Here is a 23531-nt window from a genome sequence, read left to right as displayed (position 1 = left end):
ACGACTCTACAGGATTTATTTGTGCATTCAAACAATATTACTGAGTGCCGTCTCCATGCCAGCAGTGTCCGGTTCCTGGAGATAAACATACCGTAGAGCTAGCAGACACAGTCTCTGCCCTCGAAGGCCACAGCCCATTGAATCAATAAGACACCTTTTCTGGTTCATTTTGGTTGAACAAATCCTTGGGAATTAGCTTAAGTTATTGCCTTTCTTATTGTTTTTAAAGACGTTTGAGTTTTGTATGCAGAGTTCATCAACAAAATGAATTAGAGAAATGGTAACTGATTTTATTGGAAATTTGATCCACATTTTCTGTTTTCATAACATATGTCATATTCTATACCCAGGAAAAACATTATTAAGGTTAATAATGGTGATTTCCAGGCTGCATAGGCGTGGTTAAGTAGCTCACAAAAATACCAAGCTCGGGCTCAGGGTAGCTCCTTCTCTTTGAGTCAGATTCGCTCTTGGGAATAGCTGTGTACCCTTCAGTGGCCTGAGGGGGTTGTCCTAAAACTGCTTCAACATGTCAGCCAATACTACATGTGGCTATTTAAATTTAAACTAATTAAAATTAAGTTAAATTTAAAATTTAGTTTCTCATTCGCACTAGCCATGTTTAACTGCTCAGTAGCCACACTGGGCTAGTGGCTACCACGTTGGACAGAACCTCATCCAGATCAGTTCCATCATCCCAGAAAGTTCTGTTGGACGGTGCTGCTCTAGAACACATTCAGCCGGCCTTTCTTGTGCATCTAGTATGTGCTAGGAGTTGTCCTGGTAACATCAATACACAGTCTCTGCCCTCAGGGGCATTTGGTCCAGTACAGAAGCAGATTATAAATAAGACAAGCAGAGGCTGTGATAACATGAGTGAAGGGTAGGAACAGGGTTGCTGGGAGGGGCAGTAGTAGAGATAAGTTATATAACAGAACAGTGAGGAAAGACCCTTTTAAGGAGCTGACATTGAGCTGAAAGCTGACACATGAGAAGGAGCCAGCCTTGTGAAAGCCAGAACAATAATGTTTTGGCACCAAAAACAGTATGAGCAAAGCCATCGCGGGGGAAAGAGCTAGGCTTTTCTGTAGTTCCTCCTCATGTATCGAGAACTTTGCCGGATGCTGTGGAGTGAGGGTGACTGAGAGAGTGGCATTCCTTTCCCTGAGTCACTACCCCAGTTCACAGGGATGCTTCCTTTTCCTCGTACCTGGGCTCTCTTCCAATCCATAATATAGCATTTTCTCTGCTGTGACAGGAGGCCTAGTCCCCCTGGCCTCAGGATAAAGCTGGGGAGACACTGAAAAAAGCACATGTAGCTTTTATTAAAGATACGTATGTTTCAGGGACCTGGCATATTCTGACTGGGGTTAACAATGAACTGGGGAGGCTTCTCTGTGCTAACGTTTGTTTTATCTTTATCTGCAAAATTTCTTGTCAATTCAGACCTATGGAAGCTTCTCTAGGAAGGTGAGTGGCTGTTTCTGAGGCATTTCCTATTCTCTGAGCAGAGCTTTGAGTGCCCAGCTTGGCTGAATACATCTTCCAAGTTCAGAGCATCGAGGCCTTTGAACCTGGGAGGGGTTCACATGTTTCTCCTATGCTGGCCTCTGAGAATTTGCAAGATCTCGCTATGGAGCACTCCTACCCCTGTGGTACATGCAACAGGCCACAGCTTGCATTGACACTGGCTAATGGCCTATTTTTAGAGCTCTCTGTGATCTCCAGAAAACCTGGTCCAGCTCTTGGAGGAGGGGAAGCAGTACGCAGTTGGACTGGTAACAAGACTTAGCAAAATTCTTGCTGCATCCACCTCCTGTAGACCAACAATAAGAGCAAGGCTTGGGAAGTAGGGCTTAAACAATTAAATCTTTTTATTTTCACTAGGACACTGAGAACTGGGGCTGTACCTGTTGCTTGCTGAGGAAATCAAGTGGTAATGAAATTAATGAGGCATTAAAAGGGGTACATAAAAATGCCACAGTGTTGAGAGTGCAAACTGGAAGGTCTTCTGAGAAAGTTCCCCACTCATCAGAAAAGTTACCTGGAAATAAAACCCCAACTGAGCAAGAAAATAATCCCTGAGCCTATTCTGTGAAGGTTATTCTTAGTCATTGTTCTTTCTGGCTTCCCAGATGCATCATTTGAATCTAACTACAAAACGTGCAAAAGAAAGGCAAGGAGCATCTTTGCAAGTAAGAGATGGATTGTACCACTTTCTATATTATGTCTCTAATGACCATACACATCTTTTGTATTCAGGTGTATACTACTGTCTATATCATATATGATTTTCAACTGGAGAGAGTCAAATGTGATTGAAAGGGTGTTTTATAAAACTAAAACCAAACATTATTTAAGGAGATGATTCTTTTCTTCTTAAGCGAATATAACAAAAGCAACCACAAAAATGTTTTCTCTCAATACTTACACTGAGAGTACTGTGGGTGAGAGGGAGTGCCAGGGACTCTGAAGGAGCTCCAGTGATGTTTACAAACCGAGGTCCATTGATGGATCTTCAGGGCAGAATTAACAGTCATACAAATTCTTAAAATGTTTCATTAATAGGATCCATGGCAGGTATAGAAAAGAATTATGTTGTGGAAGGGTTTTATTTTCCTAGTAGCTTTGCTGGAATTAGGAGAAAATGACAGAAGGGAAGGTTAGTCAGAGGGTTTGTTTGGATTTGGTTATTCTTTATGGGAAAAGCCTATGGCTCTGTGTGTGTGTGTGTGTGTGTGTGTGTGTGTGTGCGCGCGCGCACGAAGGGGGGAAGGGAGAGAGAGAGAGAGAGAGCATGCATGCTGCGCATTGCATGAGAATTGAAGGGTGTCCATAATGAGGTGGCGCCTGGCTGCATACAAACTGAGGCAACACGCCTTCAAGAGAAGTGAACTCTGTGATGGTATTTTGTCTATACATCACTAAGAAGTTTTTCTCCTCAATTTGATTCATTTTTTTATTGAACTGAATTGTATTTTCTTTGCATTTGTACACAAAAGCTCATGCTAAAGCATCTCAAATTTGTAGTGATATACCCACCACATATATTTACTTTGTGGGTATGTGAAAAAAATATACATCTATGCTGAGATTAACATCATGGAAGAGGCTATCAGAAGTGTGTTTTTATTCTGGATAGACTAGGAAAATTTTTTCAGAGCTAATATAAAATTAGAACCTGTTGAGTGAAATTGTCTTCACCATGAATCAACTTTATTCTTTAGGATCAAGATGGATTCTCTGTGCTCACTGAGGACATATTTTCTTTTTGCATGTTTGAGTATTTAGAGGGGACCTGGTGCATAAGGAAATCTGAAAATATGATACTATCTTGGTTTAGTAGCTAGTAAAATCATCTAGGATTATTAATAATTATATGGATCCTGTGACTCTTCATGTATGCTTCCCCTTTTACCACTCCAACCCCAGTTCTGAAAAGTTTTTAGTTTTATGTCTTTCTTCTGTAGAAATCTGAGAAGAAATTGTATTTTCTACATATTCAAATATGGGGTTTTGAAAGCTTACATGACTGACTTTACTTTCCACCAAAATTGCTTTACCCTTTGGCCTCACAAAACAGCATGATAATAAATCGATTCTTATGGCAAGTGAATCAGATTCTATATATGAACCCCAGACTTGATTTGGCCTGTTTAAGGAAAACACATCCTTATTAGTCTTTTCTGAGTAGATTCGGTTGATCTCCATGCAATCAACGGGATGTTGGGAAAAAAAGACTTTGGAAAAGGTGTTAGTTGAATTTGTGACCTCCCAAAATTTATATGTTGAAGCCCTAGCCCCCAGTACCTGAGAATGTGACCTTATTTAGAGATCAGATCATTGTAGATGTTGATGTTGAGGTCATACTGGTGTATGGTGGGTCCCTAATCCAATATGACTGATGACCTTGTAAGAAGGGGAAATTTGGAAGGCATACACACAGGGAGAATGCCACATGAAAATGAAGGCAGAAATCAGGGCTATGCTTCTGTAAGCCAAGGAATGTCAAAGCTTACCGGCATACCACCAAAAGCTAGGTAAGGGACATGGAATAGATTCTCCCTCACGGCCCTTAGAAGGAACCAACCCTGCCAATACCTTGATCTCAGACTTTTAGTCTCCGGAACTGTGAGATAATGTGTTTTTGTTCTTAAGCTACTCAGTTTGTAGTACGTTGTTATGGCAGCCCTAGGAAACTAATACAGACTGCAAATGGAAACACAACACAGTTGGGATCACCAAGGCCACTCACCATTTCCACATAGTGGTGGTATGTTACCAGGCTAGAAGAAGAAGGCTTACCAAAAAAACAGATACTGGCAGTATTGGACTATTTACCAATATCATCATAAAGAAGCAGTTACTAAAGGATCTGCAGTCACTGGGAAATTCAGCCCATGACGTTGATGGATGGAACTTGGCTTTTCCTTTCTGCCAAAGCTGCTGACTGGATAAATGTTTTATTCATGAGGCCCAGGGCAGGAAGGGATGCCAAAGGTTTAAGAATATTTTAAGAAACTCTTTGAGATGTCAAGCAAGTTGTCAGGAGGCGTTAAGCAAGGAAGCTGAGGTACTGCATCAACCCAGCTGGGCAATAAACCCCTTGCAAAGACTAGAAGCGACGGCTGTGGTCTTGGGAAGCCACTCCATTGTTTTGTGTGTTTTGTATTTTGTATTGACTTGCATTCTCGGTCGCAGCTCAAAGAAGCAGAAGTTCCTGCCATGGTTTGAGGGTCCCTCTGTCTCACCGAGGATCCAAGCTAACCCAATTTGGAGGATAGTCTGAGGCCTTGAAGTTCTACCTGCCCGTGGATCCAGTTTCAGGATCTTTCCCCTGGATTGGCAACTGCCTGAGCAGAGGGAGTCATTTAAATGACAGTGTGTAGCTTTAGCTGAAGGTCTCAGGAGGCCCCTTAGCTACACATTTTCATTACCTATTAACGAAATGGTATTTCAAATTATTTAGCACAACAGACTATTTTCTGCTGTGAGGAGAGAGGGCAGCTTAAGTGTGGACAAGATACAAATGTGACTCTCATCTTCTCTCTCTAAAGAAAAGCCTTTTATAAAATAGCAGGTTCTAGTAAATAATGTTTGTACTTATTTAGACAGCAGTAATGATGGAAATTCTTAGACAGCAGTAATGATGGAAATTCTGGGTATATGTAATGAATTTCATGAAAATTCCCTGTGTCCTTTAACTGTCTACTGAGGCCAGATAATTTTAGTAAGTTATAATATACATTAATAAAGTTTTAAAACCACTTGGAATTATATGAGAAAAAAGTGTGGCTGTGACATAGTTGTCAACCCAAACATTTTCTTATTGCCAAGGAAGCATGCACCCAAGTCCAAGTGAATCTTTCCAAAATTTAAAACTCTTTTGAAACTATACCAGATTAAAATGAAGAGTTAAAATATAAAATTCATGAGTGCATGAAAAACAGACAAGTTCCAGGTCTCTGCTGCCCTTTACACTTGGGGCGTTTCAGTATTAAAGACCCTAAGAACTTTCCCTGGGGTCCTAGGTAGAAAAAAATCAAAGAGCAGAAACCGACAGGGACAGCCATTCTGAACCATGCTGTCAAGATGCATCAAAATATGCAACAATATCCTCGCCTTTCTATCTGTCAAAGCCGTTGATTATTGTCAATAAAGAAAGCCAGTCACAGTTGCTAGAATAGTAGAACTCAGCATAGCGACTAGGTGACGTCTGTCACTCTCTAAGTAGACAAGGTAAGAAAAAAATTTACTCACTGCATCAGAAGCATATTTTTGGAAGCATGGTTACACATGGTTTCATAAAGGATAAAAGTAGAACATAGAAAAAGCAAATATCTATTAGCCCCCAAGACTCTTCCTGGGCTCATTGGGTGTTTTCCATGAAACTGTTTATTTTATGTCCCTCTCTCAAAGCAAAACAAACAACAGGTTAAGAACTTGTGAATTTCCCAACATCCTTTCAATAAATTCCTATTCTGCTTCTATCAGCCGGAGTCTACTTTTAATTCTCTTTTTCCTTACAACTAAGAAACGTGACTGATAAAATATTGTGACGTCATTTTCCTTGCAAAACCTCAAAGGGCTCAAAATGCAGTCAGGTTAGAACAAAGCTGTTAACCAGAACCTACTATAGGAATATAAGGTGGTGTTTGGTGGTTTTTCTCTGTGTCGAGTTCAATTACCTCAACGTGCTGAACCAATAGTAGAGAAAAATAAAAGCTTATTCACAGTAATACAAAATTAATAGTAAAAGAAATGGCAGGCAGTAGCAACTAACATTTATTGAGATCTTATGCTGTGCCAGACACTGCTAAAAGCCTCTATAAATTTTTTATTGAATTAAATAAACTGAATAAAATAAACTGAAGCCAGAAGTACTGTTATCATTACCATCCTATTTATGTAGAAACTGAGGCACAGAAAGGTTATGTAACTCGCAGAGTAGTGCACAGCTAGGAGATGTGAAACGGGTTTGAATCAAAGAGCTGTCTGATGTGTAAGTTGTGATCCTAACCTTGCGTACACTTAACCATTCTACTTTTGACGCTTGAAAAGCCATACAGGGGCTTCCCTGGTGGTGCAGTGGTTACGAATCCGCCTGCCAATGCAGGGGACCCGGGTTCGAGCCCTGGTCTGGGAAGATCCCACATGCCGCAGAGCAGCTAAACCCGTGCGCCACAACTACTGAGCCTATGCTCTACAGCCCGCGAGCCACAAACATTGAGCCCGCGTGCCACAATCAATGAGGCCGCGTGCCACAGCTACTGAAGCCTACGAGCCTAGAGCCCGCGCGCCGCAACGAAGAGTAGCCCACCGCTCGCTGCAACTAGAGAAAGCCCGTGCGCAGCAATTAAGTCCCAACACAGCCAAAAATAAAATAAATTTTATTTTTTTTTAAAATTCATATAATTTCAAGATAGCCCTACTGAGACCTTAAGAGAAAAGTAGGTCTGCAAGTTATCTTCAATGAATTATATGTAAGATAACCCCAGAAACAGATCATAATTTCACAAGTTTAAACATGTGGGTTTTTTTGTTTGTTTTACATCTTTATTGGAGTGTAATTGCTTTACAATGGTGTGTTAGTTTCTGCTTTATAACAAAGTGCATCAGTTATACATATACATATGTGCCCATATCTCTTCCCTCTTGCGTCTCCCTCCCTCCCACCCTCCCTATCCCACCCCTCTAGGTGGTCACAAAGCACCGAGCTGATCCCCCTGTGCTATGTGGCTGCTTCCCACTAGCTATCTCTTTTACGTTTAGTAGTGTATATATGTCCCTGCCACTCTCTCACTTTGTCCCAGGTTACCCTTCCCCCTCCCCATATCCTCAAGTCCATCCTCTAGTAGGTCTGTGTCTTTATTCCCGTCTTACCCCTAGGTTCTCCATGACCTTTTTTTCCCCTTATATTCCATATATATGTGTTAGCATACGGTATTTGTCTTTCTCTTTCTGACTTACTTCACTCTGTCTGACAGACTCTAGGTCCATCCACCTCACCACAAATAACTCAATTTCATTTCTTTTTATGACTGAGTAATATTCCATTTTATATATGTGCCACATCTTCTTTATCCATCATCTGTTGATGGACACTTAGGTCGCTTCCATGTCCTGGCTATAGTAAATACAGCTGCAGTGAACATTGTGGTACATGACTCTTTTTGAATTATGGTTTTCTCAGGGTATATGCCCAGCAGTGGGATTGCTGGGTCATATAATAGTTCTATTTGTAGATTTTAAGGAACCTCCATATTGTTCTCCATAGTGGCTTGTACCAATTCACATTCCCACCAGCAGTGCAAGAGTGTTCCCTTTTCTCCACGCCCTCTCCAGCATTTATTGTTTCTAGATTTTTTTGATGATGGTCATTCTGACTGGTGTGAGATGATATCTCATTGTAGTTTTGATTTGCATTTCTCTAATGATTAATGATGTTGAGCATTCTTTCATGTGTTTGTTGGCAATCTGTATATCTTCTTTGGAGAAATGTCTATTTATGACTTCTGCCCATTTTTGGATTGGGTTGTTTGTTTTTTTGTTATTGAGCTACATGAGCTGCTTGTAAATTTTGGATATTAATCCTTTGTCCGTTGATTCATTTACAAATATTTTCTCCCATTCTGAGGGTTGTCTTTTGGTCTTGTTTATGGTTTCCTTTGCTGTGCAAAAGCTTTGAAGTTTCATTAGGTCCCATTTGTTTATTTCTGTTTTTATTTCCATTTTTCTAGGAGGTGGGTCAAAAAGGATCTTACTGTGATTTATGTCATAGAATGTTCTGCCTATATTTTCCTCTAAGAGTTTGATAGTTTCTGGCCTTACATTAGGTCTTTAATCCATTTTGAGCTTATTTTTGTGTGTGGTGTTAGGGAGTGTTCTAATCTCATACTTTTACATATACCTGTCCAGTTTTCCCAGCACAATTTATTGAAGAGGCTGCCCTTTCTCCACTGTACATTCTTTCTCCACTGACCATATGTGCGTGGGTTTATCTCTGGGCTTTCTATCCTGTTCCATTGATCTATATTTCTGTTTTTGTGCCAGTACCATACTGGCTTGATTACTGTAGCTTTGTAGTATAGTCTGAAGTCAGGGAGCCTGATTCCTCCAGCTCTGTTTTTCGTTCTCAAGATTGCTTTGGCTATTCGGGGTCTTTTGTGTTTCCATACGAATTGTGAAATTTTTTGTTCTAGTTCTGTGAAAAATGCCAGTGGTAGTTCGATAGGGATTGCATTGAATCTGTAGATTGCTTTGGGAAGTAGAGTCACTTTCACAATGTTGATTCTTCCAATCCAAAAACATGGTATATCTCTCCATCTATTTGTATCATCTTTAATTTCTTTCATCAGTGTCTTATAATTTTCTGCATACAGGTCTTTTGTCTCCTTAGGTAGGTTTATTCCTAGATATTTTATTCTTTTGGTTGCAGTGGTAAATCGGAGTGTTTTCTTGATTTCACTTTCAGATTTTTCATCATTACTGTATAGGAATGCCAGAGATTTCTGTGCACTAATTTTGTATCCTGCAACTTTACCAAATTCATTGATTAGCTCTAGTAGTTTTCTGGTAGCATCTTTAGGATTCTCTATGTATAGTGTCATGTCATCTGCAAACAGTGACAGCTTTACTTCTTCTTTTCTGATTTGGATTCCTTTTATTTCCTTTTCTTCTCTGATTGTTGTGGCTAAAACTTCCAAAACTATGTTGAATAATAGTGGTGAGAGTGGGCAACCTTGTCTTGTTCCTGATCTTAGTGGAAATGCTTTCAGTTTTTCACCGTTGAGGATGATGTTGGCTGTGGGTTTGTCATATATGGTCTTTATTATGTTGAGGAGAGTTCCCTCTATGCCTACTTTCTGGAGGGCTTTTATCATAAATGGGTGTTGAATTTTGTCGAAAGCTTTCTCTGCCTCTATTGAGATGACCATATGGTTTTTCTCCTTCACTTTGTTAATATGGTGTATCACATTGATTGATTTGTGTATATTGAAGAATCCTTGCATTCCTGGAATAAACCCCACCTGATCATGGTGTATGATCCTCTTAATGTGCTGCTGGACTCTGTTTGCTAGTATTTTGTTGAGGATTTTAGCATCTATGTTCATCAGTAATATTGGCCTGTAGTTTTCTTTCTTTGTGGCATCCTTGCCTGGTTTTGGAATCAGGGTGATGGTGGCCTCGTAGAATGAGTTTGGGAGTGTTCCTCCCTCTGCTATATTTTGGAAGAGTTTGAGAAGGATAGGTGTTAGCTCTTCTCTAAATGTTTGATGGAATTCGCCTGTGAAGTCATCTGGTCCTGGGCTTTTGTTTGTTGGAAGATTTTAAATCAGAGTTTCAATTTCACTGCTTGTGATTGGTCTGTTCATATTTTCTATTTCTTCCTGATTCAGTCTTGGCAGGTTGTGCATTTCTAAGAATTTGTCCATTTCTTCCAGGTTGTCCATTTTATTGGCATAGAGTTGCTTGTAGTAATCTCTCATGTTCTTTTGTATTTCTGCAGTGTCAGTTGTTACTTCTCCTTTTTCATTTCTAATTCTATTGATTTGAGTCTTCTCCCTTTTTTTCTTGATGAGTCTGGCTAAAGGTTTATCAATTTTGTTTATCTTCTCAAAGAACCAGTTTTTATTTTTATTGATTTTTGCTATCATTTCCTTCATTTCTTTTTCATTTATTTCTGACCTGATCTTTATGATTTCTTTCCCTCTGCTAACTTTGGGGTTTTTTAGTTCTTCCTTCTCTAATTGCTTTAGGTGCAAGGTTAGGCTGCTTATTCGAGATGTTTCCTGTTTCTTAAGGTAGGATAGTATTGCTATAAACTTCCCCCTTAGAACTGCTTTTGCTGCCTGCCATAGGTTTTGGGTCGTCGTGTCTCCATTGTCATTTGTTTCTATGTATTTTTTGATTTCCTCTTTGATTTCTTCAGTGATCACTTCGTTATTAAGTAGTGTATTGTTTAGCCTCCATGTGTTTGTATTTTTTACAGATCCTTTCCTGTAGTTGATATCTAGTCTCATAGCATTGTGGTCGGAAAAGATAGTTGATACAATTTCAATTTTCTTAAATTTACCAAGGCTTGATTTGCAACCCAAGATATGATCTATCCTGGAGAATGTTCCCTGAGCACTTGAGAAGAAAGTATATTCTGTTGCTTTTGGATGGAATGTCCTATAAATATCAATTAAGTTCATCTTGTTTAATGTGTCATTTAAAGCTTGTGTTTCCTTATTGATTTTCATTGTGGATGATCTGTCCATTGGTGAAAGTGGGGTGTTAAAGTCCCCTACTATGATTATGTTACTGTCGATTTCCCCTTTTATGGCTGTTAGTATTTGCCTTATGTATTGAGGTGCTCCTATGTTGTGTGTGTAAATATTTACAGTTGTTTTACCTTCTTCTTGGATCGATCCCTTGATCATTATGTAGTGTCCTTCTTTGTCTCTTCTAATAGTCTTTTTTTTTAAGTTATTTTGTCTGATATGAGAATTGCTACTCCAGCTTTCTTTTGATTTCCATTTGCATGGAATATCTTTTTCCATCCCCTCCCTTTCAGTCTGTATGTGTCTCTAGGTCTGAAGTGGGTCTCTTGTAGACAGCATATATATATGGGTCTTGTTTTTTTAATCCATTCAGCCAGTCTGTGTCTTTTAGTGGGAGCATTTAATCCATTTACATTTAAGGTAGTTATCGATATGTATGTTCCTATTCCCATTTTCTTAACTGTTTTGGGTTTGTTATTGTAGGTCTTTTCCTTCTCTTCTGTTTCTTACCTAGAGAAGATCCTTTAGCATTTGTTGTAAAGCTGGTTTTGTGGTGCTGAACTCTCTCAGCTTTTGCTTGTCTGTAAAGGTTTTAATTTCTCCATCAAATCTGAATGAGATCCTTGCTGGGTAGAGTAATCTTGGTTGTAGGTTTTTCTCCTTCATCACTTCAAATATGTCCTGCCAGTCCCTTCTGGCTTGCAGAGTTTATGCAGAAATTTCAGGTGTTAACCTTATGGGGATTCCCTTGTGTGTTATTTGTTGTTTTTCCCTTGCTGCTTTTAATATGTTTTCTTTGTATTTAATTTTTGACAGTTTGATTAATATGTGTCTTGGGGTGTTTCTCCTTGGATTTATCCTGTATGGGGCTCTCTGTGCTTCCTGGACTTGATTAACTATTTCCTTTCCCATATTAGGGAAGTTTTCCACTATAATCTCTTCAAATATTTTCTCAGTCCCTTTCTTTCTTCTCTTCTTTTTCTGGAACCCCTATAATTCGAATGTTGGTGCATTTAATGTTGTCCCAGAGGTCTCTGAGACTGTCCTCAGTTCTTTTCATTCTTTTTTCTTTATTCTGCTCTGCAGTAGTTATTTCCACTATTTTATCTTCCAGGTCACTTATCTGTTCTTCTGCCTCAGTTATTCTGCTATTGATCCCTTCTAGAGTATTTTTCATTTCATTTATTGTGTTGTTCATCATTGCTTGTTTCATGTTTAGTTCTTCCTATCCTTGTTAAATGTTTCTTGCCTTTTGTCTATTCTTTTTCCAAGATTTTGGATCATCGTTACTATCATTATTCTGAATTCTTTTTCAGGTAGACTGCCTATTTCCTCTTCATTTGTTAGTTCTGGTGGGTTTTTATCTTGCTCCTTCATCTGCTGTGTGTTTTTCTGTCTTCTCATTTTGCTTATCTTACTGTGTTTGGAGTCTCCTTTTTGTAGGCTGCAGGTTTTTAGTTCCTGTTGTTTTTGGTGTCTGTCCCCAGTGGCTAAAGTTGGTTCAGTGGGTTGTGTAGGCTTCCTGGTGGAGGGGACTAGTGCCTGTGTTCTGGTGGATGAGGCTGGATCTTGTCTTTCTGGTGGGCAGGTCCATGTCTGGTGGTGTGCTTTGGGGTGTCTGTGGACTTACTATGATTTTAGCCAGCCTCTCTGCTAATGGATGGGGTTGTGTTCCTGTCTTGCTAGTTGTTTGGCATAGGGTGTCCAGCACTGTATCTTGTTGGTCATTGAGTGAAGCTGGGTGTTGGTGTTGAGATGGAGATCTCTGGGGGATTTTCACCATTTGATATTACGTGGAGCTGGGAGATCTCTTGTGGACCAGTGTCCTGAAGTTGGCTCTCCCACCTCAGAGGCACAGCACTGGCTGCAGCATCAAGAGGCTTTCATCCACACGGCTGAGAATAAAAGGTAGAAAGAAAGGAATAGGATAAAAGAAAATAAAATAAAGGAAGATAAAATAAAGTTATTAAAATAAAAAATAATTATTAAGAAAAACAATTTTTTTAAAGTAAAAAAAACAAACAAAAATAACAGATGGATAGAATCCTAGGACAAATGGTGAAAGCAAAGCTATGCAGACAAAATCTCACACAGAAGCATACACATACACACTCACAAAAAGAGGAAAAGGGGAATAAATCTTGCTCTCAAAGTCCACCTCCTCAATTTGGGATGATTCATTGTCTATTCAGGTATTCCACAGATGCAGGGTACATTAAGTTGATTATGGAGATTTAATCCGCTGCTCCTGAGGCTGCTGGGAGAGATTTCCCCTTTTCTTCTTTGTTCGCACAGCTCCCAGGGCTCAGCATTGGATTTGGCCCCGCCTCTGCATGTAGGTCACCTGATGGCGTCTGTTCTTTGCTCAGACAGGACGGGGTTAAAGGAGCCGCTGATTCGGGGGTTCTGGCTTACTCAGGCCATGGGGAAGGAGGGGGACGGAGTGCGGGGCGGGCCTGCGGCGGCACAGGCCGGCGTGACGTTGCACCAGCCCAAGGCGTGCCGTGCGTTCTCCCAGGGAAGTTGTCCCTGGATCCCGGGATCCTGGCAGTGGCGGGCTGCACAGTCTCCCAGGAAGTGGGGTGTGGATAGTGACCTGTGCTCGCACACAGGCTTCTTGGTGGCGGCAGCAGCAGCCTTAGCGTCTCATGCCCGTCTCTGAGGTCCGCGCTTTTAGCCGCGGCTCGCGCCCGTCTCTGGAGCTCCTTTAAGCAGCGCACCAGGAAACAAAGAGGGAAGAAAAAGTCTCTTGTCTCTTCGGCAGCTCCAGACTCTTCCCTGGACTCCCTCCTGGCCAGCCGTGGTGCACTAACCCCCTGCAGGCTGTGTTCACGCCGGCAACCTCAGTCCTCTCCCTGTGCTCTGACCGAAGCCCGAGCCTCAGCTCCCAGCCCCGCCCGCCCCGGCGGGTGAGCAGACAAGCCTCTCGGGCTGGTGAGTGCTGGTCGGCACTGATCCTCTGTGCGGGAATGTCTCCGCTTTGCCCTCCGCACCCCTGTTGCTGTGCTCTCCGCCGTGGCTCCGAAGTTTCGCCGCTCTGCCACCCGCAGTCTCCGCCCGTGAAGGGGCTTCCTAGTGTGTGGAAACCTTCCTCCTTCACAGCTCTGTCCCACTGGTGCAGGTCCCATCCTATTCTTTTGTCTCTGTTTATTCTTTTTTCTTTTGCCCTACCCAGGTACGTGGCGGGGGGGGTTGGTTTCTTGCCTTTTGGGAGGTCTGAGGTCTTCTGCCAGCGTTCAGTAGGTGTTCTGTAGGAGTTGTTCCACGTGTAGATGTATTTCTGATGTATCTGTGGGGAGGAAGGTGATCTCCGCGTCTTACTCTTCCGCCATCTTCCCCCTCTCCTTAAACATGTGTTTGAATGGAAGACATACTGGCTTGCCTTTTTATGATACAAAAGAAGGTAGTGATCTTTGGCAAGGTGGGTGAGGGCAGGGCTGGGGAAAAAGGGAATATGGTTTATAGTCCTTAAACGTTTAAGTCTACAAGTTTTATTAGCTGCCATCATCCAAAGTTCTCTCTGCAGCCAGCTAGACTCTGAGCACTATTTTTTTTGAGATCAGTGCGTTGGTTTCAGGAAAAAAAAAAAACGAAAAAAACATGACACAGTGAAGATACTTGCCTGGTATACTCTGCTGAAGCCTCATTTGCAACACACAGTATCCCAGGGTTCCACACACCCTATCCTGCCATTAGCTGCATGCATAAGCAACTGCATTACGGGAGACATTTAAAATATATAAACATTAACTTATCTACTTGAAATTCATAGCCATATGCCCTGCTTAAAAGTATAACTTAAAGCTCTTGAGAACAAAGATGTAAAGGATTAACAGTGCTTAGATCAGGAATAAGTATATTGAAACATATTGGTTGGCATGCTCTGATGGGCATTGTCAAAGAATCTCCTAATGCTTGTTTGGGGAGAATGCTATCTGGTTTACTTATAACATTTTAAACATTTTATAAAATTAAAACATGGAACCCTTGGAGATTTTCTATCTTCAGCTAAGCAAAAATGTTTTTTAAAAGTTCCCTTAAAATATTTAATAACAAATCTATTATAGAAATGTCAAGAAAAGTTTCCCAGGGAAGATCCAGCTTATATTCTAAGAGTAAATGTAAAATATACCCATCTCTGAAATACATGATATACATTAATTTAAATGTCATATATAATACATAAAATGAATTAGATAAAAATGAAATATATCTACACACAATATGCAAATACATATGTATTCTACAAAATATTCATACAGTAAAAAATTGGTACAATTATAGTAGTTTAGAACTGGTTTATACTCTTGTTTGTTGCTTTTCTCTTGCTGTAACTAATTCTGCATGCCTTTGGATCACATCATACCATTAAATCTTGTGATAATTTGAAAGACGTATTGCTACCAGCTGCTACTGCATAAGCAAACCAAAAGAATAGTGTAAACTGGCATGAGAAGAACGTATCATACAAGCTTCATTAGTAAGAATTCCCTTTTCTGCACTCACATTTGCATGCTGTTGTTTGAGGTTTAGTAAAGACAAAATCCCTAAAAGGCTAATAGAATGGGGCAATAATCCATGATCATCGCTGATACACAAATGCCAGAGTTTGTGTGTGTGAACTAGTTATGTCTGATTTGCCTTCTAAGAGTGCTTTTACTTCACTGGTACATTTTCTCTCCAGTCTCCATCATTTCTTCCTTCATTTTGCTGTGGAACTAAAAAACTTTCTGTATTACTTTTACCTGGATGAAAGAAAGTGAAGGAATATCATTGCAAATATTTTAGATTTAAACACGATAGGCTTGAAAGAAGGATGTTAAAACAAATAACTCAAACTCTACACAGTATGATATAACCTAATGGAATTTGTGAGCCCAGAAATGTAATTTTTTTTTAAAGAGAAAGTCCTGCAGAAAACTGGGTAAACACTTGGAAGGTTGATCTATAATGAGTTACCAAGCAACTTGGTAGTAACTTGGAGCTGTTGGGGGAACTTTGACTTCATGAATACAAACTATACCCCTCATCAGAAAAGGAATGACTTCCTGGGTAGACAATTAGTCTGACTTGATTTACTTAATTTATTCATGAAATATTTATTGAATGTCTACTATATGCCAGGCTTTGTTCTTGACAGTGTGTGATGACTGATACAGCCACGTTCCCGGGCTGAACAGAGCTTAACTTTGGCAGGTGAGAGTGATTATGATATTGTGATTATGATATCATGTGTTGAATGTAATGGCAGAGCAAGTAGAGGATGCCAGTCGCAAGGATCTGGGGATGTTTCCAGGAGGAAGGGATTAAGCTGGGGTTTAAGGGATTGAGAGGTTAGCAGGGAAGTAAGGGTTAGAGGGCAAGAGTGTTCCACACCAAGAGGGAGCATGTGCAGGTGCTCAGACGTGAGGGAGATCCTGGGATACCTGAAGATACAAAGAAGTTCCCGACACTGCAGCTGGTCCAAGATTAGTAAACTAGACATACATTACAGTGGAGTGATGAGAAGTGTGAAAACCCACAGCACTGGACCATAACAAATGCCTTCAATAACCAATAAAGGAAAGCAAAAGCAAGTGAAATGAAGCCAAGCAACTTGGCTAAATTTCAAGACTAAATGAAAAACTCCGTGTGAATGCTGAGGCAGATGGACTGCACATCACGGAGAGGGATTTACCGTAGTGGACATAGGAAGGCTGGCAGTGATAGACAATGTTGCGGGAAATGACTGATAGTGTTTTGAAGCACCATTCATTCAGGAATGGGCCTCAGCAGGATGACATGGTTGATGATGATGAACACGGAAAAAGTATTGTTTTGAAGATAAATGGGGGTGAGTGTGTATAAAACATGACTTTCCTTTTGGAGGAAATGAGGTAGGTTTTCTAGAGAATCTGTTATCAGTTCCCAACAGTTTCTACTCAACGTAACTCTGGGGGTCATGATTAGTTATCCATTATTGGGCTATCTACATTAATAAAGCTGCTTATTTTTAGAAAGTTCTTTTTAAAAATTAAATCAAATGCTTCAATGATACCAAAGAGTGTGGAGAATTACATAGCAAACACCTATGTGCCTTCCACCCAGCTTTATCAAATATGACTTTTGCCAAATTTGCATAGGATATTTTTAAGAAATAAAACCTTACAGATATGTTGGTTTTCCATGTACACCAGTCTCCAGTCCCATTCCCCTCTTTCCTTCCAAAGGGAACAAGTATCTTGAATTTGGTGTTTATCACTCGTATGTATGTATGTTTTTTAATAAGTTTACTACATTTGTGTCTATCTTTAAAGAATACACAGGATTGATATTTTTATAACTATAAATGGCATTGTGCTGTAAATATATATAATTCTGCATTACTTTTTACTCACCATTATGCTTTGGTGATTTATCCATGTTGATACAGGAAGCTATAGTTGATATTTTTTAACTATTCAATAGTATTTCATTCTGTGAGCATACTGTATTTTAACACTTTCTTCTGTTAATAGATATTTATATATATATTTAAAATTTTACTACTATAAATAATGATGCAGTATCATTTTACTCACTTTCTTGTGAAAATGAGAGAAAGTATCGATAGGGTATGTATTAGCGATTGCCAAGCTGCAGGAAACACCCATTTCCAATTTTACTAAATATTGCCACCTTCTTTCCAAAGTGGTCTCATCAATTTACATTCCCACTAGCTGTATATGGAGGTTCATATTGCTCTATATCTTCGTCAGCACACAGTATTGTCAGACATTTCAGTTTGTGTCAATCTAATGAGTGTGAAATGGTCAAAGTCCCACCAGGAACACTCTAGGTTTTTCAGTAGAGGAAATTTAATACAAGGACTTGACTAGACAGTTGATGGAACAGCTGAGAAGCTAAATAGTATGGTGAGAAAGCACCCACAATAGTAGGAAGCCACTGTCAACCCTAGGGCTGGAGAGATACATGGTGAAGGTGGTGTTACCAGAGACGAGAAGCTGGGGCCCCTATCAGAAACTAAAACTGGGGTGGGAGACAAGACCTGGGAGTCTCCAGACGCTCACAGAGGCTGCCAGAGCTCCTACAGGAAGCAGAGGGAAGAAGAGAGAAACGCCAGGCTCTCTCTCCTCCTATCCTCTAATCTCCCCCTAGTGCCTCTCACTGGCTAAACTTACCTGGAAGCCACGAGTTACTTGTCCTATAAAAAGAGTAGAGGAAGAGAGGAAAATAGATCTGAAAGCAGATAATTGACTAGAGCAAATGTTATTGCATTATGGCTTTAGCTTGCGTGTCTCTTATTTCAAGTGAGCATTTTTTAAAATGTTTATTGGTCATTTTGTTTTCTGTGATTTTTTAAATTCATATATTTCCTATTGGCTCTTCATTTTTAATTTATATTTAGGGATTCTTTATATAGTCTGAAAATTATTCAGTTATATGTATTGCAAATGTTAGTCATAGTCTGTGGCTAATTTTCCACTTTGCTTATGGAACAGAAGTTTAAAAATCTAATATACAAACTTGTCGGTCCTTACCTTTAAGGTTAACACTGTGTTTTGTTTGAGTCCTTCCCTATCCTGACCCATATTCCTCTATATTCTCTTTTAAAAGTTAGTTTCAGTTTTCATATCTGTCTTTAATGCTCTGAGGGCTTATTTTGTTTATAGTGTGATCTGTGTCTTAAAATTTTCTTCCATAAAGATAACCAATTGTCTCAGCCCATTTTTAAATACTCTCTTAATTTTTTATTGCCATATATATGTATATACATATGTATGTATTTCCATGTATATTTGTGTGTGTTGGTTCCTTCTGATATGAATCTATTTCCGGGATAATCTACTCTGTGTCATTGGTCTGGTTTATATCCATGAACAACTTACTATCTTAGTACAGCTTTAAAATAAGACCTGGTTTTTAGTAAGGCTAGTGCATTCACCTAGTTTTATTTCATATTTGGCTAGGGTATGTCAGACTTTTTGATGCTTGAGATGAATTTTAAGAGCCTTTTTTCAAGTACCATTAAAACCTGTTAAAATTTTCATTCATGTTATGCTGAATTTATAGATTACTAGGAGCAAAGTGATCACTTTTATAATTGTATCTTCCCATTAATTAATTTTATATATGTTTCCTGTTATTTAGGTCATCTTTTATATATTTTTTTGTTTTTAATATAAAAAACATTTTATATATATTTTCTAATTTCCTCCACAAAGTTATCACACACTTTTGATTGATTTTTTTCTTGATATGTTATAGTTCCGATTATCATTAAAAATGACATTTCAAAAAATAACATTTTAATGCATTGCTGCTAGTGCAAAAGAACGTAAATAATTCTATGTATCCAATTAACATCCAGAACATTTGCTAAACCTCTTCTGTAGATTCTCTTGGATTTTCATGAACACAAAATCATACTAGTATGAATATGGTAAATTTATTTCTTCCTCCGCAACCTTTATGCCTTTGACTGACTTTGTGTGTCTTACTGCACTGGCCTGAATACATTGAACAGACGTGTTGACAGCTGCTTCTTCCTAACTTTGAAAGGTATTCTAATGTTTCACCATTAAATAGATTTCACTGTAGGATTTTTGTTGATTTCTCTTTTCAGCTTAAAAACATCACTTTTCTTCCTAGTTTGCTGAAAGTTTTTTTTTTAATTTAATGAAACAAGAGATATTGTTTTGTATCAGGTGCTTTTCCTGCATCTATTGAGATGATCTTTTCTGAAGACTTCTTTGAAGACTAATGCTCTGGTGGGGTAAAACCTAAACTTGAAAAACACAAAAATCAATACTGTGTATTTCCTATGAACATAGGTAGATGTGAAAACATTTTTTTAAAGGACTGTAAGACTACATACAAAGTGATTATAGCTGGTCCTTTTTGGAAGGGGGGAGAAAAAAATTGAAAGGAGATGGGGTGATAGGACTGAGGATGGTGGGAAAAGAGCGATTAGCTTTTCCTGTAATGTTCTAAGGTTTCTTTTAAAGGGGAGTGTGTTCACATCTAACTTTCATAACTGTTTTAACAGTGTGTGCCTAGGATAAGCAGGTGTATGAAATTAATGATAAATTTTTGAGTCATAGAAATATGGGTGAATGCTATTCCTTTCTCTGCCGTATTTTGCTATAACTTTCTAATTTACAAGAACAAGAACAACAACAGAAACCCAGTGAGAACGTATTATTCCTCTTGATTGTGGGTGACATACGATTTAAATTGTTCAAATTCAAGTTTGGTCTTAATATTTGGAATCAGAAAATTGAAAGTGTGAACTTTGTTTCTTCAGGCACATCATCAGTCAGTTAAAGCTCACATATTTAAGTACCTAATGGAGTATGGGTTGGGCAAGATAATTATATACGCCTATCATCTAATAATATGGATGGAAAATATAGACAGACTTTTCAAAGAAGCATTAAACCAACATGTGAATGGAAAGTGAAATATTGCTATCTCTTACAGACCAATAGTAAAGTGTTTCTTGGCTGGATGTAACAATATTTCAGGCAGCCAATTCCTATTCTTTGTATATTTTTAAACAGTGTACTTTTCTCTGGGAAGGTCTATTTTGCTTTAGTTTTTATGTTTTCCTAATTTTGGGAACCAGGAACTTGACAAATCAAGCTTTTCCCTCATTTATGACATACAGTTAAACGTTCCAGCATAAGCTTCTGAGTACCCACTACTGGGTTTTCCAACTAGCAGACTGACAGTTTGAGCATAGACTTAACCTGCCAGCAGAACATATATAGATAGACAGACAGATGCACACATAGTACATACTTGTGTGTATATATACATACACACATACACATGTGTATACCTATATATATACATCCAAGTATATTTAAATGTGTGATACTTCAAGTAAAAGAGTGAAAGTAATCATATTCAGAAAAATTGGAGTTTAATTTATGTGACTTTATCCTCTGGTATTGATTTAACTTGGGATGACATGTGAGGAAGGGATGAATGGGGGCGTGAGTATCATAATCCTTTCAGTGCTTGAGCAGCTAAACATTTAAATCTGGCCTTGTGAGCACATCTCCTAGTGAGCAAAACAAAAAAGAGGGGGGGCTTTGGGAGAGTTTTTGTATTTTCAGGCAGGTAATCCAGATGTTTACAAAAGACCTGAAAACTGGATCAGGCAGGATGTACATAGAGTGAAGATGGAGTGGGGCATAGCTAAAGAGGTTTGTGTGTGCACATGTGTGTGTAAAATACAGACTTAATCTTGAACAAGGTGAAAAAATAATCAAATCTTCTGTGATTAAATGTCAGATGGCTTCAAAGAAAAATGTTTTCCCAAATGGTAATAGAGGATTAGCCTACGCAGGTGAAATCAAAAGCTGGACTCTGAGCATGTGGGGATTGGGGGTCATGTTTGCTACTGTGAAGAAGGGCATCTAGGGAGAAAAGATGGACAAGGGCGTGAGGAATACGTGAATGGTATCCACTCTGAGTCTTTCTCATGTGACAGCCGTACTTGATGCCCTTCCCTGAACTTGTTCATGCTTCTTAAAACCTCATCCCTTGTGATGTTTCCCAACTCCAGAATCCATCCTGATGTGGTCAAAATAAGCCCAGGGGAGAGAGAGCTTCATGCCTAGGCTATTAATAACTCCACATATCACTGTTAGATACGAGCATGATGGGCAAATAGGCTTTATCTTTTCCTGGATATGCTCAGAGCTTGCGGGTATGTTTTTCACACTTTATCATACTGTTTCTGGTTACAAGCAAAAAGAAAAGAAATTAGAAGTCGTTAGGCTTGAATAATGTCAGGTAGGATATTTTATTGAAATAGCAAGTCTGAAGATATTAGAGACCTAGATTCATCTTAACCTTTGCTCTTAGGACCATTATTGTACTAAATATCAATGTAATAATATTTCCAAAATACCAGCAAAGGTTGCTTCATGTGGTTGCAAAGAGATGGACATGTGAGCAAATCCTGTGCCTGGAGCCAGGTTTGAAACCCAGAGCTTCGCTGAGTGACCTTGGACAAGTTGCTTAATCACCCTGAGCTTCCATTTTCTCATCTGTAAAATGTGGTAACAATACCTCCCTCATAAGTTTCCTATGAGGAATAAATTATACAATGTAAGAAAATTTAGCATAATGCCTTGCACGGTGCAAAGTACTCAGGAAATAGTGACAGTGGTGTAGAGGTGGTGATTCTTCAACACTGAATTTATCAGTGCTGTATTTTGTATTTTTATGGCAGGGGTACCGTAAGCAGTGGCATGTACCCACATCCAACTTCAGTGGCTTAACTAAATGGTGGTGTACTTTTCTCACGTACAAGGAGAGGTACCCCAGCATTCATATGGCTGATGGAGTAAATCCAGAAGCACCCAAGCCCCTTCCATTTTCTGTTCTGCCACCCTTTACAAATGACCCTAATCTTCACAGGTGCAACATTCTCCTGCCCCTTCAGAAATCATGCCCAGGCTCCAGCAGAAAGAGAGACAGGGCAAATGGCAGAAGATGTAGGCCAGCTGAATCTGTCCCTTTTCCATCAGGAAAGCAAAGACCTTCCTGAAGGTCTACCCAGTGGACTTCCTCTTATACCTCATTGGTTGGAATTTATTCACATGGGCATCCGTGGTACAAGGGAGCCTGGGAAATTGTCTCCTTTAGTTAGGAAATTTGCTGCCCCAAGCAGAATTGTGGTTCTGATAGGAAGAAAAGAAGGGAGAATGGACATTGAATAGGCAACCAGAAGTGTCTGTCATAGTTTGACATTAAGAATTATTTGCTGCCTGTCCCTCCAAATGCCCAAGGTCTTAGTAGTGAGAGGGAGGGAGGGAAGGGGGGAGAAGGAGAGAGAGAGAATAGGAGACATATGTTATGGCCTGGTTTAATGGAGGAGCTGGACTGTGCATGGCAAAGTTCAATATCCCTTTAGGAGTAAGCAAACATTAAGTGCTAAGTAAGAATTTTTAGCTCCTCCTAAATATTCTCCTGTCATAGAGGACATCATGCTGTATTGGTTAAGAACAAGGTTCAGAAATGAAGTAGTCGCGACTTAGAATCCTGGCCGTGTCCCTATTTGAGCGTATGCCTTTGGGCAAGTTATTTAATCTCTCTAAAACATAAACGCCTATGAGGGCTTTGTCAGTTTTGTCACTACTGCATCCCATCCCCTAGGAGAGAGCTTTGTTATAAAAGGCTCTCAGATATTTGTTGGGTGGATGGATGGATGGATGAACTTCTTTGAACTCTAGATTCCTTAGCAGTGAAAGGCATTAATAGACACCATCTTTAGAGGCCATCATGAGGATTAAATGAGAAAATGTTTTGTAGAACACTCCATTGACTGTATTGTTAGAGAAATACAGTTTTACTTGAGCTCCAAGGCTCCCTGAACCTGGGAATCTCTGTGGGCTTTTTTTCCCTAGCAATCGGCATGGGAGCTTTGACCTGCTCCATTTCTGACCTGGGCTGATTCACCCCTCCTTAGAGAACCTGGTGGTTCCCTGCTGCCAGGAGTTCACCACATTGAGGCCGAAATTAGTGTGGACGCCCAATCGGCATAATGCACTACAGCCCGGAACTCCTGGGCTCCAGCTATCCTCCTGCCTCAGCCTCCCTTCCGAGTTGCTGGGACTATGGACGTTTGCTGGGCTTAGGGCTTTTTTTCCTAAGCCAGCTGTTGATCTCCAAGTCTGTTGGCTTCTTAAATGAGATGACACTTAAGTTTAGTACTAATGTATTTAAAGCGAATATCCGTGGAGTGTATTTCCAAAACATATTGGATGG

Source organism: Phocoena sinus, chromosome 11 (genome assembly GCF_008692025.1).
Source record: "Phocoena sinus isolate mPhoSin1 chromosome 11, mPhoSin1.pri, whole genome shotgun sequence".
In the NCBI taxonomy this organism is placed as follows: Eukaryota; Metazoa; Chordata; class Mammalia; order Artiodactyla; family Phocoenidae; genus Phocoena; species Phocoena sinus.
The sequence above is the reverse complement of the archived record's forward strand: the minus strand, read 5'-3'. Positions refer to the sequence as shown.